The sequence below is a fragment of the Mytilus californianus genome, unplaced genomic scaffold (genome assembly GCF_021869535.1).
Source record: "Mytilus californianus isolate M0D057914Y unplaced genomic scaffold, xbMytCali1.0.p SCAF_8, whole genome shotgun sequence".
Lineage (NCBI taxonomy): Eukaryota > Metazoa > Mollusca > Bivalvia > Mytilida > Mytilidae > Mytilus > Mytilus californianus.
In genome coordinates this window covers 57,388,499-57,405,615 of record NW_026262734.1, presented here as the reverse complement: position 1 = coordinate 57,405,615, position 17,117 = coordinate 57,388,499, and the positions used below count along the sequence as shown (strand labels likewise).

The 17,117-nt window shown below is 31.0% G+C and overlaps 1 long non-coding RNA gene across 2 annotated transcripts; it reads right to left on the bottom strand.

Annotated features, from left to right (window-relative positions):
• Positions 1–955: 955 nt before the first annotated feature.
• Positions 956–15,995, bottom strand: LOC127712510 (uncharacterized). 2 transcript variants are annotated; one of them, XR_007987111.1, is made up of 2 exons: positions 15,933–15,995; positions 956–1,464 (listed from the first exon to the last, which is right to left on the bottom strand). It is a non-coding gene; the product is annotated as an uncharacterized LOC127712510 (long non-coding RNA). The 2 variants fall into 2 exon arrangements; XR_007987110.1 differs by lacking the exon at positions 15,933–15,995 and adding an exon at positions 9,598–9,657.
• Between the last annotated feature and the right edge of the window lie 1,122 nt (positions 15,996–17,117).

The following is a 17,117-nucleotide window of genomic DNA, read 5'->3' as shown; positions in this document are numbered from 1 at the left end:
TAATAATATAAAAAAAACCAATCAAATCACTCGAAAAACCACGATCCCAGTTGGACACTATACCTACCTGAGTTAAATATAAATTTATCATTGGGTAGATTTACCTATCTTTACATTTAAATGCCTTTGCAGATCGATAATTTCTGAAACATATGTATTGCTCAAATACACTGTCATTACAAAATCAACCAAATAGTTTGCTTTGTCAATGTTATACCAACGGATTGATGGCATGTGGCCCCATACACATATTAAAGTACTAAAATATTGATTACCCGTATGAAAAATGATTCTCTATATGGATATTATATTTAATTCATTGTAACAATGTTAATGAAAAAAACCTCAATCATGAAAATGTATTTGTTAGAATTAGGTATACAAAATATGGATTGATTAATATTTTCAACAGAGTACACACGCTTGATTTCAAAGTCAAATGCGTATGATCCTATAAATGTGTTTAACAAAAAAGTGAAATAACAAAAATACTGAATATTTGAAAAATTACTTAAACTTTCATAGTAATTATTTGTTGTATATATCTTTTATTCAATCGACATTTAGAAGCATATTAAAAGTATAAAGAAAAATAAAAAAAAATCCCTTATCAAATGGCAAAATCAAAAGCTCAAACACATTAAACGAATAGAAATCAACTGTCATATTCCTGACTTGGTACAGGAATTTCTTTATGTTGAAAATAGTGGATTAAATCTGGTTTTATAGCTAGCTAGACCTATCACTTGTATAACAGTCGCATAAAATACCATTATATTGGTACCATACATGTATGTATCAATAATTCTAAATTCAATCAAAATGACGTTCATTCTATTTCAAAGCAAGAAAACTGTTGCATGTCTACATTCCGAACGAATATCTTCTCATCTAAATATAGGGATAGGAAATCAGAAATATTTCAAAATTCTTCGGTCACCTATGTGCGTGTCAATACAATACAATATTTTATTTACGTCTCACATTTAACAAACAATCACAAAAGAATTTGATTAAAACACAGTACAAATATTTAAAAGCCATTATTATAGAATGACGAGAGACGATTATTTACACCTAAGAAACAAATTACTAAACATAGTGTCAACCATAAGAGGAGAAGAGACAGACAAATGGCACACAAACGTTTGTTGCTTACTAATTACAGAATCAAAGAAAGGTTAATATCTTGGATAGAAAACTTATCAAACCCATCAACAATTGAGTTATTAAAACAACTGTCTCTAATGACGAATATAAGTACATGTTCTTTGTTCGTAGTGGAATTCGGAAAGCCACAACAAGTCCTTTCTGATACTCGTAAATTCTCATATCTTCCGGTCTCGATACGATTAACGGGTACTCCACTTCTAAATTTGGCGTACTCACTTCCAATATATATCACTTCAATATTATCTTGGCACGTTCACCTTTAGTTATGATTCAGATAGAAATGGAGTCGTTCTGCAATTTATAAACAATTTATTGTGAAATTAATAAACGGGAATATGGTATTATTCCCAATACAGGTATTCATTTGAAATCAAAAAGAAGCAGCACGATTTGCTTTACAGCAATAAACTAAGAAACTAAAATTTCAGACAGCACCAACAAAAAAAAATGGATCACAAGTTTATGACACGGACAAGCACATAGAACAATGTGAAAGTCTGCGCATTGGTGAAACAACACAACACAATTAAAAAGTGTAAATACCAGTTGGAAAGGGTTTGTAACACCAAATCGGTACAAAACACAAAAACAAGCAACAAAATATTCAAATCACGGGCCCAAGAGCACTCACAGCCACCAAAAGCCAATTCAAAGCCCAACCCAAACAAAAAATACACAAAAGTAGTCTTTCGGTGGTCGATGTAATGCCTTTCCTCGTCGGCTTTATCTAGAGTTGTTACACAGTACATGATGTATAGTGGCAAGTAGACGATCTACCTTTCAGACCAGCTATTTTGTCTGTCATAGAGGATGATAATGTTTAATTACTATGCCGCCACATCCAATTTTGATTTTATTATACATAATGTTAGATCTTCAAATTTGCACAAGCGGGATTCGAACCCTTGAATCTATGACATCGTGGCAACACCGCTTGTGTCCAGCGCGCTAGACCATTCAACCATCCGGGCTACATAAAGATATAGCTTTCGGTGGTCGATGTAATGCCCTTCATCGTCGGCTTTATCTAGGGTTGTAACACAGTACATGATGTACATCATCTATACAGCACGTACCGTGTTACAACCCTAGATAAACCACCAGAAGCTCTATTTTCATGATGCAGTCGAAGAGCTATATAACCGAATAAGAACCTAATGAAATAACTAAACACATCTAAGATCAACTTTGCCTGAGGTAGTTAAAACCTTAGTATCCTTGTGATTTCAAATTTTATAAAGGATAATTTTGCAAAGGTTTTTTAAAAATAATGTTAGTACCGAATGACTGACTACTGGGCTGATAATATCCCCAGATACTGATAGTCCACCAGCGGAGGTATCGACTGAGTGCAGTAAAAAAATGAAAACAACACGTAATAAATTTTATGCGTCCAAAGCGCTCTTCTGGATTTACCTTCAGCAGGAACGCTCAAAGCGATATGATACGATATATTAATGTGCACTGTTCAAGGTTAACTTGTGAATTTTAATAGAGTGAACAGATATATATGTTTATCGTACATATTAACATTTACAAAAATATAATTATCTTGTGAGTGTTATCATTCGGAGATATTATTAAATGTCCTTTAAAATGCACCAATACTCCTTGACCGACTGAAACAGATCAAAGGGGTATGTAATACGGTACGGTTTAAAATAGGATACCTGATATTGAATTTCTCAAATTGCGCGTGTTTGTGAATTGTATAATGCACTTCAGGAGATCATTTGCTTTAAAAAAATGAAAATAACTTTACAAAAATAGAGAAAAGATTAGAATGATATTCAATTAGGCATATCATCAGATTACTACTACCAAGAATATCTTAATAACAGTATCATTTGATTTTTTTCATTGCGTCTTTAAACCATTTAATATGAGAAAGTCTAGAATGATGATGACTTTGCATGATAGGAATGATATCAACATGAATTTGATATAACATTAAATTTTATAAGAACTTAAACTTTCAAAGCATTTATTTGATGCAAACATTTTTCATTCAAGATATTCAGAAGCATATGTTATATAAAACTTATCTAGGCCTCTGTATATCGATTTGTAAAATCATGAAAATAACTCTTCATAATTGTATGCGTCCGAAGCTATGTTCTGAAATCACCTTCATCTGGAACCTTCAAAACCAAATGTTTGAAAGCAAGTTATGTATAAAAGCCGAAATATTTGAAGAGCTAAACGACAAAAATGGACATACAAATAATAGCCTAATCAATTTAAGGTCAACTTGAATATAGGTATGTTATAAATCCTGCAAGTAACCAGTCCTTATAATATAATATTCTTATTATTAAGAATTCTCGGCTGCAAACGTTATTCAATGTGCTTAGATAAATCTGTATATAGTCTGTCTCTTATTCGTCCACCAAACGTCGACTAGATTATAAGAAAATTGTAACGCAACAACAGTATAAAGACACGATCAAAATGGTTTTCGTGAAGGACTATAATGTCCACATCTGTAGCTAAACGTCTTCGTTGTTAAGCAAAATAGTTTAGCCTGTTCTTTGGACGTACTGTAGACTATAATAGTAAATGGCACAAATTGCTCAGCTATTTGTTATTAGAATTTTGCTTTTACTTTGTTTATATTATTCAATATTTTCTTGAAGCATTAGACTGATCACCGGATTTGTACTTGCATGAGCAACTCGACGGTTGCCACATGTGAAGCAAGATATTATTTCTCTTCTGGAGCACCTGAGATTACATTCGGTTTTTGGTGGGGTTCGTGTTCCCCAGTCTTTAGCTTTCTATGTTGTGTTTTGTATACTGCATGTTTGTCTTTTGGCCTTTTTTGTTTGGCTTAGTAAGTTTATTTTTGACTTATGAGCGTTAATGTCCTTTTAGTATCTTTTGCCTTTCTTTTGTTTTTTTTATATTATTCAGTTATTTTCATGAAGCATTCGCGTGTTAATGATAGTGAAGTAAAGATGAAAAATCATGGGATATATGCACAAAAGTTGTCTTGGGTAGATTATTGAATAAATTTGAAATAAAGGACGACATGGCAAAATCAATGAGAAACATGAATTGCCAGTCTCCTCTAATTCAATTATGCGCAGTGTCGTTTTTAAGACCGCATTTAATCTGCTAAAACGCACATTTATAGATCGAGTAAATAGTTTGAACCTTTTGTTTTTAAGTGGTTATGACTATCTCCAACCACGGGACTTAAAACAAAACATTTTACAAAAAATTAATTAAGAAAAATGTATAAACTAATCTGAATTTTAATGGAGGGAAATTTATGTATCAAAAATATCTTAAATAGAATGTACGTACAGAGGTGAACATTTCAATAATATGGGAAAACATCTTTTCAATATTGATTCTGTTAGAGAAATAAGCATAAGTACAATTGTTCACCATCTTTAGTATTCAAAGTCCTGCTTTGAGTTCAGATAATACATCTTGAAAAGTTTGTATGGCTTCAGATTTAAATCTCATTTACTAGTAATTAAACTCTTGTGTATTCAACAAGACGAATATCCCTAATATTAATGGCATGAAAGACACAAAAAAAAAAAACAACAAGTATGACAAACGTTTGATCTGAAACTTCTACACATCCTTCTATTTCAAAAGCAACTTAGCGCCAACGTCTCAATATGACCATTAACGTAAACAGGGCATTCGTTAATAATACAAAATGTCTAATGCCTTGGATTTTACACGTCTTGATGATAATTTCAGATTGCAATACATCTTTTCAAACCTTATGATAAGATAACCAATGGTCATTTTCAATTATCCATAATAATGTCAACCCGCCGTCTTGATACAGTAACAATTGGTCCTAAAACATGAACAATGTAAACTACATTTCAAGTGCTTACCTCAACTTAAAAAAAGTCTATTTGTAAGAAATAGAAACGTGAGGACAAGAAACTTTGAAGAGTAGGTACTTATATGTTCTAAACTCCTGTGTAATATGTACAGATGCAATGTTGAATTTCGTTGACTTTTTATTTTATTTTAATACAAATACAATTTGAATTATAGACATGATAGAAATAAGAAATGGTTCATCGAATTATTGAGTCAATATAATATCGATATCAGGTCTAGATGATATAAATTCCATACAGTCATATTGTAAAAAGTAAATTACGTATAGATACTGAACTCCAATGTAAATTAAAAACAGGGTAGTCGAAAAAACCTGACAAAATATAACATTATCAAAACACAGAAAGAGATAAAAAAAAGCTGTCATAATTTGGATTTGGTACAGACTTTTTGTGCAGAAAATTGTGGATTAAACCTTGTTTTATAGCCATTTTCAAATGTATCTAAAATTCCGATTAATGGATTGGGCGTTCCGTTTTGCAAATAGTTATTATTTCCCTATTATTTCCGTGTTCCAAAGTCAATCATATTTTCCAATCTTTTGTTTTGCTCCACCAACGGACAATGTTTTATATATACACAAATTAAAGATATAAATAAACGGACTGAATTCTCGACAAACCGAGGACAACGTGGTTTTTATTAAAAGCAAATATAATACAACCCTTATTATATTGTCAGCTAATATCAACAAAACCGGGTATTTCAAATTTACCAATGACGCATTTAAAGTACTTACAGATGTTATCATGTTACTGAATAATACCAAGGTCTTTCTAAAACTTTATTGTAGTGATAAATCATCAACAACTTACAAGGACATATTTATTCCTGATCATGAGACGTTACTTACACGAGAAAGATTGAATTCGTTTTATTTGCCTGAATATAACCGTAGTCTTTTAATTTACAAATTTAATGTCTTGGTTACTCGGGCTATGTTAGTTGCTACACTTTAAATCATACTTGATGAAGGCAATTGTGATTGTTAAAAAGGATAAAATGTTTCCATTGCAAATTTTAAAGGTTCAAAACATAGCAAAGCATTCATAGATAATATGAAGTTAAGCTGCTTAAACATACATTTTCAAACAATCAAGGTAGAAAGATGTTACGAGGCATTAGCTGTCAAATTCATGTTCACAGATTTCACTCCAATTCTCAGATTTTGATTAATAACATACTAAAACGTATATTCAATAAATAACAACTCAGAATTTGGGTGTATTTGGTTAGACGCCATCTAATTAACTATCGATATAACCTCCAAAGACTGTCGACGGTCACACAACCCGATATAAACATAAACATAAATTTAAATAAATAGCGATCTCGTGCAGTTGAATTCTTCTAGGTTTGTTTGATTATCATGTTATAGATTAAAAAATACGTTGATTATCGTTTTTAACTGTAAAAGAATGATTTTTGTGGATCGAATCAGTCAACGAAATGGTTCACCTTTGTTTTACTTTCAATGCTCACATTATTTTTCATTAAATGGCTGTACATGACTAATAAATGCGCAACCAATCTCTAGCTATTGTGTTAAATTTAGGGTCACATGAATACGGATTCAATGAGGTCGACATATTCACTTGCAAGTGAATAATTAATCAGCGATATTTCTTAGCTTATTTTGACAAATCTGAACCAAATTGGTTGCTAAATGCCAATTATTATTTCATAATTAACCTTTATCAATGATCGAAACAAATAAAATTACAATCATTTCTTTCATATCTCGTAGGTTTACAATTTAATGTCCCTTTAATACTCACAATAAAAATTAAGAGACTAAGGTTATACTCCTTCAGGCAAAGACAAATGCATTCAATCTACTAAAACCCATATTTATAGATTAAGTATTTACTTTGAGACTACAACAGTGATTGTGCTTATCTCTAACCACGCGATTCAAGCAAAGTCTGTGATTTTGGCAAATTTGAATAATTACCAGATCTATTAGAAGCAAATGTGTAGCCGAAATCAAATTATAACGAAATGTTATTAGTTAAACAGTTTTACATGATCGTTATATCATGTACATGGCGGCATTTTGTTCAAGGATATGGTTGACTTTCTGAAATTGTTTATTATCTCACCCCCTATTTCATTGATTTTGTATTTACATTGTGTCATAGATCAAATTTATTCGTTCAGTGTATATTCACTTGTTTGTTTTCATATGTCTTTTGATTGAGTTAAGCCATTTCGATTGATATTTTATAGTGTGTTTTTCTATGTTGTGATGTTACACTATTGTTCCAGGTAAGGGTGAAGGTTGGTACCTATAAAAACGTTTAAACCCGCTGCATGTATTTGCACCTGTCATAAGTCGGGAAAAATGATGTTCAGTGGTTGTCTTTTGTTGATGTGGTTCATAAATATTTCTCGTTTCTCGTTTTTTATATAGATTAGACAGTTGGTTTTCCCGTTTGAATGGTTTTACACTAGTCATTTTTTTGGGCCCTTTATAGCTTGCTATTCGGTGTGAGCCAAGGCTTCGTGTTGAAGACCGTACTTTGACCTATAATGGTTTACTTTTACAAATTATGACTTGGATGGAGAGTTGTCTCATTGGCACTCATACCACATCTTCTTCTATCTATTAATATGAATTGAACAGGAAGAGCAAAGTTGAACAACTTGATTTTATAAAAACAAGAAACACATATTGACAAATTATATTAGATAGAATCTATAATGTTCAAACTGCAGTGAGTTTCCATTTGAAAAAAAGGGAAATAAGAAATAATTCTTTCGATATATCGATTTCTGGATTAGTTGATCCCAATATCATACAGTGATATAGTAGAAGACAAAAATATATGGTGAATATGTTTCTTTTTTAACAAACATAACAAATTCAAGTTAATTAATTGGGCGTTTTGCAAATGATTATTATTGTCCAAGTTTCATGCTTTCAAAGTCAATTTCATTTTCCCCCATCATTCTCATTACTCCAACAACGGGTCAAATTGCGTATATACCCATACAGAAGATACTTAACGGGCCGAAGTCTTGATAAACCGTGGATAACGTGCTGTATGAAATTCAAATGTACTTAAACGAGATTTAAATTATCTGATAAAATAAATCATGTCACAATGTCAACAATACCTGGTGTTTTTCTAGTGCACATTGACTTTTCATTGATTCTTTTTTGTTTTTATTTTTTGAAAAAATTACAATCGGCATTGTTTCATAAGCTTCTTATTTTCTTCATTCATTGAGCGTTGTAGATAAACTCTTAAGTTTAAGACAAAAACAATAAATCGATTTCAAAGCGGCCCACAATGTAGATTAGACTACATTCAAATCGACCACCTCGATGCAAAATACAATTAGTAATAATCACCAGATATTTTGTTGTTATAAACAAGTGTGGACACAGATTAGTGTGGATAGTAGGTCATTTTTTACATGAGTTTGTCCACAAGAACTGTAAATTAGTTTTTAGATTTTCCCAGTATCATTATCAAGATTTTGATTAAATGTAGAAATTGTTTCTCAGAAGATATTTAATGGTTTTAAGTAATGACAATGCCTCACATGATGCTTGGGGCTTGATGAGCTAGAAAGTAAACGTCTGTGTTATTTTTGTTTTAGTTCTTTCTTCGAAAATGTCTTCTCCAAAGCCTGGTCTAAGTTTAAAAAAGTTTTGACCAGTATCAAAATAATATCAATAAAAGAACCTTTGTGAGCATGCTTCAAAGACTCATAACTGCTATAAAAGTCAAATGAAAAAATTTCTAGTGGATATGAACATCTTCTTTATATGTTCTAATTATCTAAAAAGTTATAGTATTCTAAATGAAAAAAAGTATTGCAAAGCAATTCTTGTTTCAAGTTTTTTTTTCTTATATGGATACAAATATAAGTGATACCAGTACAGTAAGCTAGTTTTGTTGTGGAATGAAAGAGCTGTAATTATAGATTATCGTTGGTCATCTCAACGAGATTGATTTTCTCGCCTGAGCCGGAACGGCTAAAGTGAGAAAAGTAATCGAGTTGAGATGACCAATGAGAATCTGTTTGTCGCTATTTAACATATGAAGACGTTGTTAATTTTATTGACAACGGCACATGCTCCCATAGTTTCAAGCGATACATTTTCATATCACTCTACTGTGCTGAGAAAGGAAATTATCAGTCAGTAAGAACAAAGGAAAATTTCGTAAATTAGCGATAATTACAATTTACTGTTAATTCACACAAATTATTAAGAATTTAACGAATGAATGATAAACATGATAAATGTTGAACAATTAAATATTATAAACAAAAATCAATTAGGCCAGATAGGCCTTGTTAATTTTGTCCTTTTCTTTTAAATAGTGAATGGCCATTTTCACTCAGGACTGAGTCGTCAGTAAGCAGTCCAGATGTTTAAAAAAAGTGCAACAAAACTACCTAGCATCATATTGCTAGTAGCACGAGTACAGCATTGTTTGGTAAATTTGTGATTTTTTTTTAATTTTGCTTCTGGACATAAAATATTTGGATCAAATGTAAATAAAATGCTTTTATTTCCCCATTACTACTTACATAGAATGGATACTACTATAATTCTATGTGCAGATGAGAGTTGTCTGTCGAATCTTTATTTCACAAAGAATGAATTGCATAACAATGAACTGAGCTTTAAGCAAAGCACTTTAATCATACACTTAGACAAAGAGCTCAATCCAGTGATATACATTGTACTACAGGTCTTTCATGAACATCCATCTAAAATAACCACATCTCACAAACATGCCATACTACATGGATCAGAAGTCCTGAAAAAGACATGATTTTATTTGCATATTTTCAGTATAAACACCTGTTAAAAGTTTTACAAATTGTAGTAAAATCATTCGCACCTAGTAAGTAACAATCGCTTCAACCACATATTGATATAGGCTGAGTGCCCCTCTGTTTGAAATAAGAACATACTTCCACCAAATCATAGTAAACTGGTTGAAAAACAATCATAGACCAAACAGAATTTAAGGTCTGTGTTGTCATTTACATTCCGGTCAATTTACACGGTTGAATATAATATATATGTTAACTATACTTATATTGGTTTTGAATTTAGTTACTTTATCAGAAAAATTATTTATTTCTCACATACAACGCTAAATATAACACATTAACTCGACACTGAATCTATAAACCCCTATAACATAATGGTATATGGAATCGTCCAAACAGATTTTCTAAGGTGAAAAACGTAGAATCAGAATTGTGCACACAGAAAAAAGATCAGAAATAAAGCCCTTTGTTAAGTAAAAACCCATAAACACGTGTATAATATCATTCTTTATTAAATTTGCTTGCATAAGAACCTTGCAGTTGAAACTAATAACGATCACGTTTATCATGTCAACCCCTGAAAAAACAATACTGTCTTCTGCTCTACTTCCGCGCGCCATGGACTGATTTTTTAATATATTGTTATGGAGTATGTTAATTAATATATTGTTATATAGTATGTTAATTAATATATTGTTATATAGTATGTTAATTAATATATTGTTATATAGTATGTTAATCGGTAATTAATTTATTTGTTATAGAGTATGTTAATTAAGTTCAATAATCTACTGCGTAAAATATACAGTTGTTAATATTCTTTAAAGATATCACAATTCATTCTTCGATTTGTGTTTAACTATATGGTACATGTATACATACACATGATTTTTGGTTTATTGATCGAAGGGTTCGTTAATCTCAATGGCAAACAGTTTTAATAGAAAGTAATTCTGCCAAAAAAATGTGGAAATCTAAATCGACTTTTATAGATCGAAAATATTTATTTATTTATAAGACTTTGATAAATTCAAAATTTTGATTTATTCATAAGACTTTTATAAATTAAAAAAATTGATTTATTCATAAAACTTTTATAAATTAAAAATCTTGATTTATTCATAAGGCGTTTTGCAAATCGTAATTATTCACCAAGCATTCGAAGTCTATATAGCTACTAACACAGTCCTTCACATTATTTAAAACTTTTAATTTCTCATAACTGCATTAACGGATCAAACTACATATACACACAAACAGAAAATTATCAACGGACCGAAGTCTTGCTTACCTGAGCATAACGTACTTTAGTTGTAATTCTGAATAAAGATTTGAAGATTGTTTAATAAGAACATTGATTGAAAAATGTCAAAATGTCAAAACCATAGTGTTTAGAAATTTTTCAATAGGGCATTTAAAGTATTTGTTGTTGTTATCTGGTTACTAAACTATATTTAGGTCTTTTGAAACTTTGATATAATTCACGGAACTAGAACTGAAAGTAATAACTTTGTATTTACGTCCTGTAAATTTTCCGAAAACTGAGCGATATCATAAAATGATTGTCGTATTTGAATGACATAGGATTGTCAAGGTAATACCAATGTCAGTCAATTCTCGGTAAGAGGTATTCAAACTTTTACTATGCCATCAATGACAAAGCAACTGAGGTATTAATAAAGATATGTCTGTCTCATTTGTATTTCGTCAATTGTTTTGTTATCAATAAAGATATGTCTGTCTCATTTGTATTTCGTCAATTGTTTTGTTATTAATAAAGATATGTCTGTCTCTGTTGTATTTCGTCAATTGTTTTGTTATTAATTAGGCCGTTAGCTTCCTTAATTGTATTGTTTAATATTTTCTATGTCGGGGCCTTTTTGATAGTCGACTATACGGTACGGGTTTTTCTCATTGTTGAAGGTTGTACGGTTGCCAATAAATTACATCTACTTCATTTGAACTTTGGTGGTTATTTGTCTTATTTGCAATTGTACCACATCTCCTTTTTTATATATAAAGATTAATGCTATTTAGAATACAAACACGGACAAAATAATGTTGCACTATACAGAATTAAGGTGGCTCGGGTGTCTTCCTCCATCTTAGATTCTGAAGTAGCAGATAACGTTGGTCTAGATCTTTGATTAAATGTGCAAATTTTGAGAGTAGTATGCAATTTATGTGTAAGACTTTTGATATCATTATAGAAAATTGGATGTTTTATCATAACTATTGCTGTAATTTCTCAAAAACACCTTATTTGTGTTTGATTAATTTTTTTTCAACTTTGCCAAATAAGGGGAGATAACTCCGATAAAGTCATTTTTATAATAGAAAGTGTTGTGAATTCACCTATTTTCATCTGTAGCAAGAAAACAAGTTCGGTGACCCCATTTTTTCTTTTTCTTATCTGAAAGCATGTTATAAGAGCTATCTTCTCACATTATATCTTAAAATTCTATCAGGTAGTTTTTTTTTATCAAACAAAATTTGATCTTCCATGCATTATCTATACAAAATCTGACAATTTTGCACTACCTGTAGCATGAAAAAAAGTCCGGTGACCCATACTTTTTATTATATTTTTGAAAAAAGCATGATAAAAACTTCATTTTGACAAATTATTAAAAAATTCTATCAATTTTAATTAAGACGCCCTAGCCACCTTAAAGACTAGGATTGTTTTGTTCAATCCAACGTTGAGTATGATAAAACTTTATAAAGACTAGAACACACCCGCGAAATCGCGGGTCTGTGACTGAATTAAAGTTCCTTTGCCATATTCCCAGCCTGGATTTTTAGTATTCGTATTGTCATTTGATGAAGTCATAATGATTATGAGGTGCACTGTGTTTCTGCTTTCAACTAACTGGTAGATATTTTTTGGGTCAATGATTGAATTTAGTAGTAGCAATCCCTGTACAAAGCCGAAGTTTAGGTGTGATAATGACCCGTGTATATAGCAAATCCCAATTACACCGTTTAGTAGTGCGCCTGACAGAGGCTTAAGGTGGCACGGTAGTATTTACATTCCGCAATTTAGGTAGCTCTTTTGTGTATCCTTCTTAAGTCAATGTATCTGAACAGTATGATTAGACAAAAATACAGTATCTACTGAACATACTTTCCCAAACGTTCGATTTCTAGGTTTATCATTCAAAAATTTATTAAGGGCAACTAGAATAAAAACAACCCTTAAATTCCACCTTTGGGAGTGAAAATGCCAATTCAGCAAATTTTGCCTGAAATGTGAGTAATAATGTTAAAATTTACCTATAAAGTAGAACTTTATAATTCTTATGTAACTTGCAATATATTTCTTATCATGAATGCTCGCTTTAAAGTCATATGAAACGAGTGACTGGTGAAAAAAATGTTAATCCAATTATTGAACCAATGCATGCATATATCATAAACTTAGTCTTCTGTGCACGAATTTATCATGTTTTATGCATTCATTTCGTATAATAGTCGAAAAAAATTTTCACTCCGTCAGTTTTGTTGTGAAAATATGGTAGCTACATGTAATTAATTGTCGTGTTTTGAAGCTGAAATGTACCGATAGTCATCTTTGTAAACAATTTACAAAGAAGCATGGTTATCCAGGTAAGCAAGTGTATAACATGTACATTGTACAATGTTCATTGATTTTGTATTTACATTGTGTCATAGATCAAATTTATTCGTTCAGTGTATATTCACTTGTTTGTTTTCATATGTCTTTTGATTGAGTTAAGCCATTTCAATTGATATTTTATAGTGTGTTTTTCTATGTTGTGATGTTACACTATTGTTCCAGGTAAGGGTGAAGGTTGGTACCTATAAAAACGTTTAAACCCGCTGCATGTATTTGCACCTGTCATAAGTCGGGAAAAATGATGTTCAGTGGTTGTCTTTTGTTGATGTGGTTCATAAATATTTCTCGTTTCTCGTTTTTTATATAGATTAGACAGTTGGTTTTCCCGTTTGAATGGTTTTACACTAGTCATTTTTTCGGGCCCTTTATAGCTTGCTATTCGGTGTGAGCCAAGGCTTCGTGTTGAAGACCGTACTTTGACCTATAATGGTTTACTTTTACAAATTATGACTTGGATGGAGAGTTGTCTCATTGGCACTCATACCACATCTTCTTCTGTCTATTAATATGAATTGAACAGGAAGAGCAAAGTTGAACAACTTGATTTTATAAAAACAAGAAACACATATTGACAAATTATATTAGATAGAATCTATAATGTTCAAACTGCAGTGAGTTTCCATTTGAAAAAAAGGGAAATAAGAAATGATTCTTTCGATATATCGATTTCTGGATTAGTTGATCCCAATATCATACAGTGATATAGTAGAAGACAAAAATATATGGTGAATATGTTTCTTTTTTAACAAACATAACAAATTCAAGTTAATTAATTGGGCGTTTTGCAAATGATTATTATTGTCCAAGTTTCATGCTTTCAAAGTCAATTTCATTTTCCCCCATCATTCTCATTACTCCAACAACGGGTCAAATTGCGTATATACCCATACAGAAGATACTTAACGGGCCGAAGTCTTGATAAACCGTGGATAACGTGCTGTATGAAATTCAAATGTACTTAAACGAGATTTAAATTATCTGATAAAATAAATCATGTCACAATGTCAACAATACCTGGTGTTTTTCTAGTGCACATTGACTTTTCATTGATTCTTTTTTGTTTTTATTTTTTGAAAAAATTACAATCGGCATTGTTTCATAAGCTTCTTATTTTCTTCATTCATTGAGCGTTGTAGATAAACTCTTAAGTTTAAGACAAAAACAATAAATCGATTTCAAAGCGGCCCACAATGTAGATAAGACTACATTCAAATCGACCACCTCGATGCAAAATACAATTAGTAATAATCACCAGATATTTTGTTGTTATAAACAAGTGTGGACACAGATTAGTGTGGATAGTAGGTCATTTTTTACATGAGTTTGTCCACAAGAACTGTAAATTAGTTTTTAGATTTTCCCAGTATCATTATCAAGATTTTGATTAAATGTAGAAATTGTTTCTCAGAAGATATTTAATGGTTTTAAGTAATGACAATGCCTCACATGATGCTTGGGGCTTGATGAGCTAGAAAGTAAACGTCTGTGTTATTTTTGTTTTAGTTCTTTCTTCGAAAATGTCTTCTCCAAAGCCTGGTCTAAGTTTAAAAAAGTTTTGACCAGTATCAAAATAATATCAATAAAAGAACCTTTGTGAGCATGCTTCAAAGACTCATAACTGCTATAAAAGTCAAATGAAAAAATTTCTAGTGGATATGAACATCTTCTTTATATGTTCTAATTATCTAAAAAGTTATAGTATTCTAAATGAAAAAAAGTATTGCAAAGCAATTCTTGTTTCAAGTTTTTTTTTTCTTATATGGATACAAATATAAGTGATACCAGTACAGTAAGCTAGTTTTGTTGTGGAATGAAAGAGCTGTAATTATAGATTATCGTTGGTCATCTCAACGAGATTGATTTTCTCGCCTGAGCCGGAACGGCTAAAGTGAGAAAAGTAATCGAGTTGAGATGACCAATGAGAATCTGTTTGTCGCTATTTAACATATGAAGACGTTGTTAATTTTATTGACAACGGCACATGCTCCCATAGTTTCAAGCGATACATTTTCATATCACTCTACTGTGCTGAGAAAGGAAATTATCAGTCAGTAAGAACAAAGGAAAATTTCGTAAATTAGCGATAATTACAATTTACTGTTAATTCACACAAATTATTAAGAATTTAACGAATGAATGATAAACATGATAAATGTTGAACAATTAAATATTATAAACAAAAATCAATTAGGCCAGATAGGCCTTGTTAATTTTGTCCTTTTCTTTTAAATAGTGAATGGCCATTTTCACTCAGGACTGAGTCGTCAGTAAGCAGTCCAGATGTTTAAAAAAAGTGCAACAAAACTACCTAGCATCATATTGCTAGTAGCACGAGTACAGCATTGTTTGGTAAATTTGTGATTTTTTTTTAATTTTGCTTCTGGACATAAAATATTTGGATCAAATGTAAATAAAATGCTTTTATTTCCCCATTACTACTTACATAGAATGGATACTACTATAATTCTATGTGCAGATGAGAGTTGTCTGTCGAATCTTTATTTCACAAAGAATGAATTGCATAACAATGAACTGAGCTTTAAGCAAAGCACTTTAATCATACACTTAGACAAAGAGCTCAATCCAGTGATATACATTGTACTACAGGTCTTTCATGAACATCCATCTAAAATAACCACATCTCACAAACATGCCATACTACATGGATCAGAAGTCCTGAAAAAGACATGATTTTATTTGCATATTTTCAGTATAAACACCTGTTAAAATTTTTACAAATTGTAGTAAAATCATTCGCACCTAGTAAGTAACAATCGCTTCAACCACATATTGATATAGGCTGAGTGCCCCTCTGTTTGAAATAAGAACATACTTCCACCAAATCATAGTAAACTGGTTGAAAAACAACCATAGACCAAACAGAATTTAAGGTCTGTGTTGTCATTTACATTCCGGTCAATTTACACGGTTGAATATAATATATATGTTAACTATACTTATATTGGTTTTGAATTTAGTTACTTTATCAGAAAAATTATTTATTTCTCACATACAACGCTAAATATTACACATTAACTCGACACTGAATCTATAAACCCCTATAACATAATGGTATATGGAATCGTCCAAACAGATTTTCTAAGGTGAAAAACGTAGAATCAGAATTGTGCACACAGAAAAAAGATCAGAAATAAAGCGCTTTGTTAAGTAAAAACCCATAAACACGTGTATAATATCATTCTTTATTAAATTTGCTTGCATAAGAACCTTGCAGTTGAAACTAATAACGATCACGTTTATCATGTCAACCCCTGAAAAAACAATACTGTCTTCTGCTCTACTTCCGCGCGCCATGGACTGATTTTTTAATATATTGTTATGGAGTATGTTAATTAATATATTGTTATATAGTATGTTAATTAATATATTGTTATATAGTATGTTAATTAATATATTGTTATATAGTATGTTAATCGGTAATTAATTTATTTGTTATAGAGTATGTTAATTAAGTTCAATAATCTACTGCGTAAAATATACAGTTGTTAATATTCTTTAAAGATATCACAATTCATTCTTCGATTTGTGTTTAACTATATGGTACATGTATACATACACATGATTTTTGGTTTATTGATCGAAGGGTTCGTTAATCTCAATGGCAAAC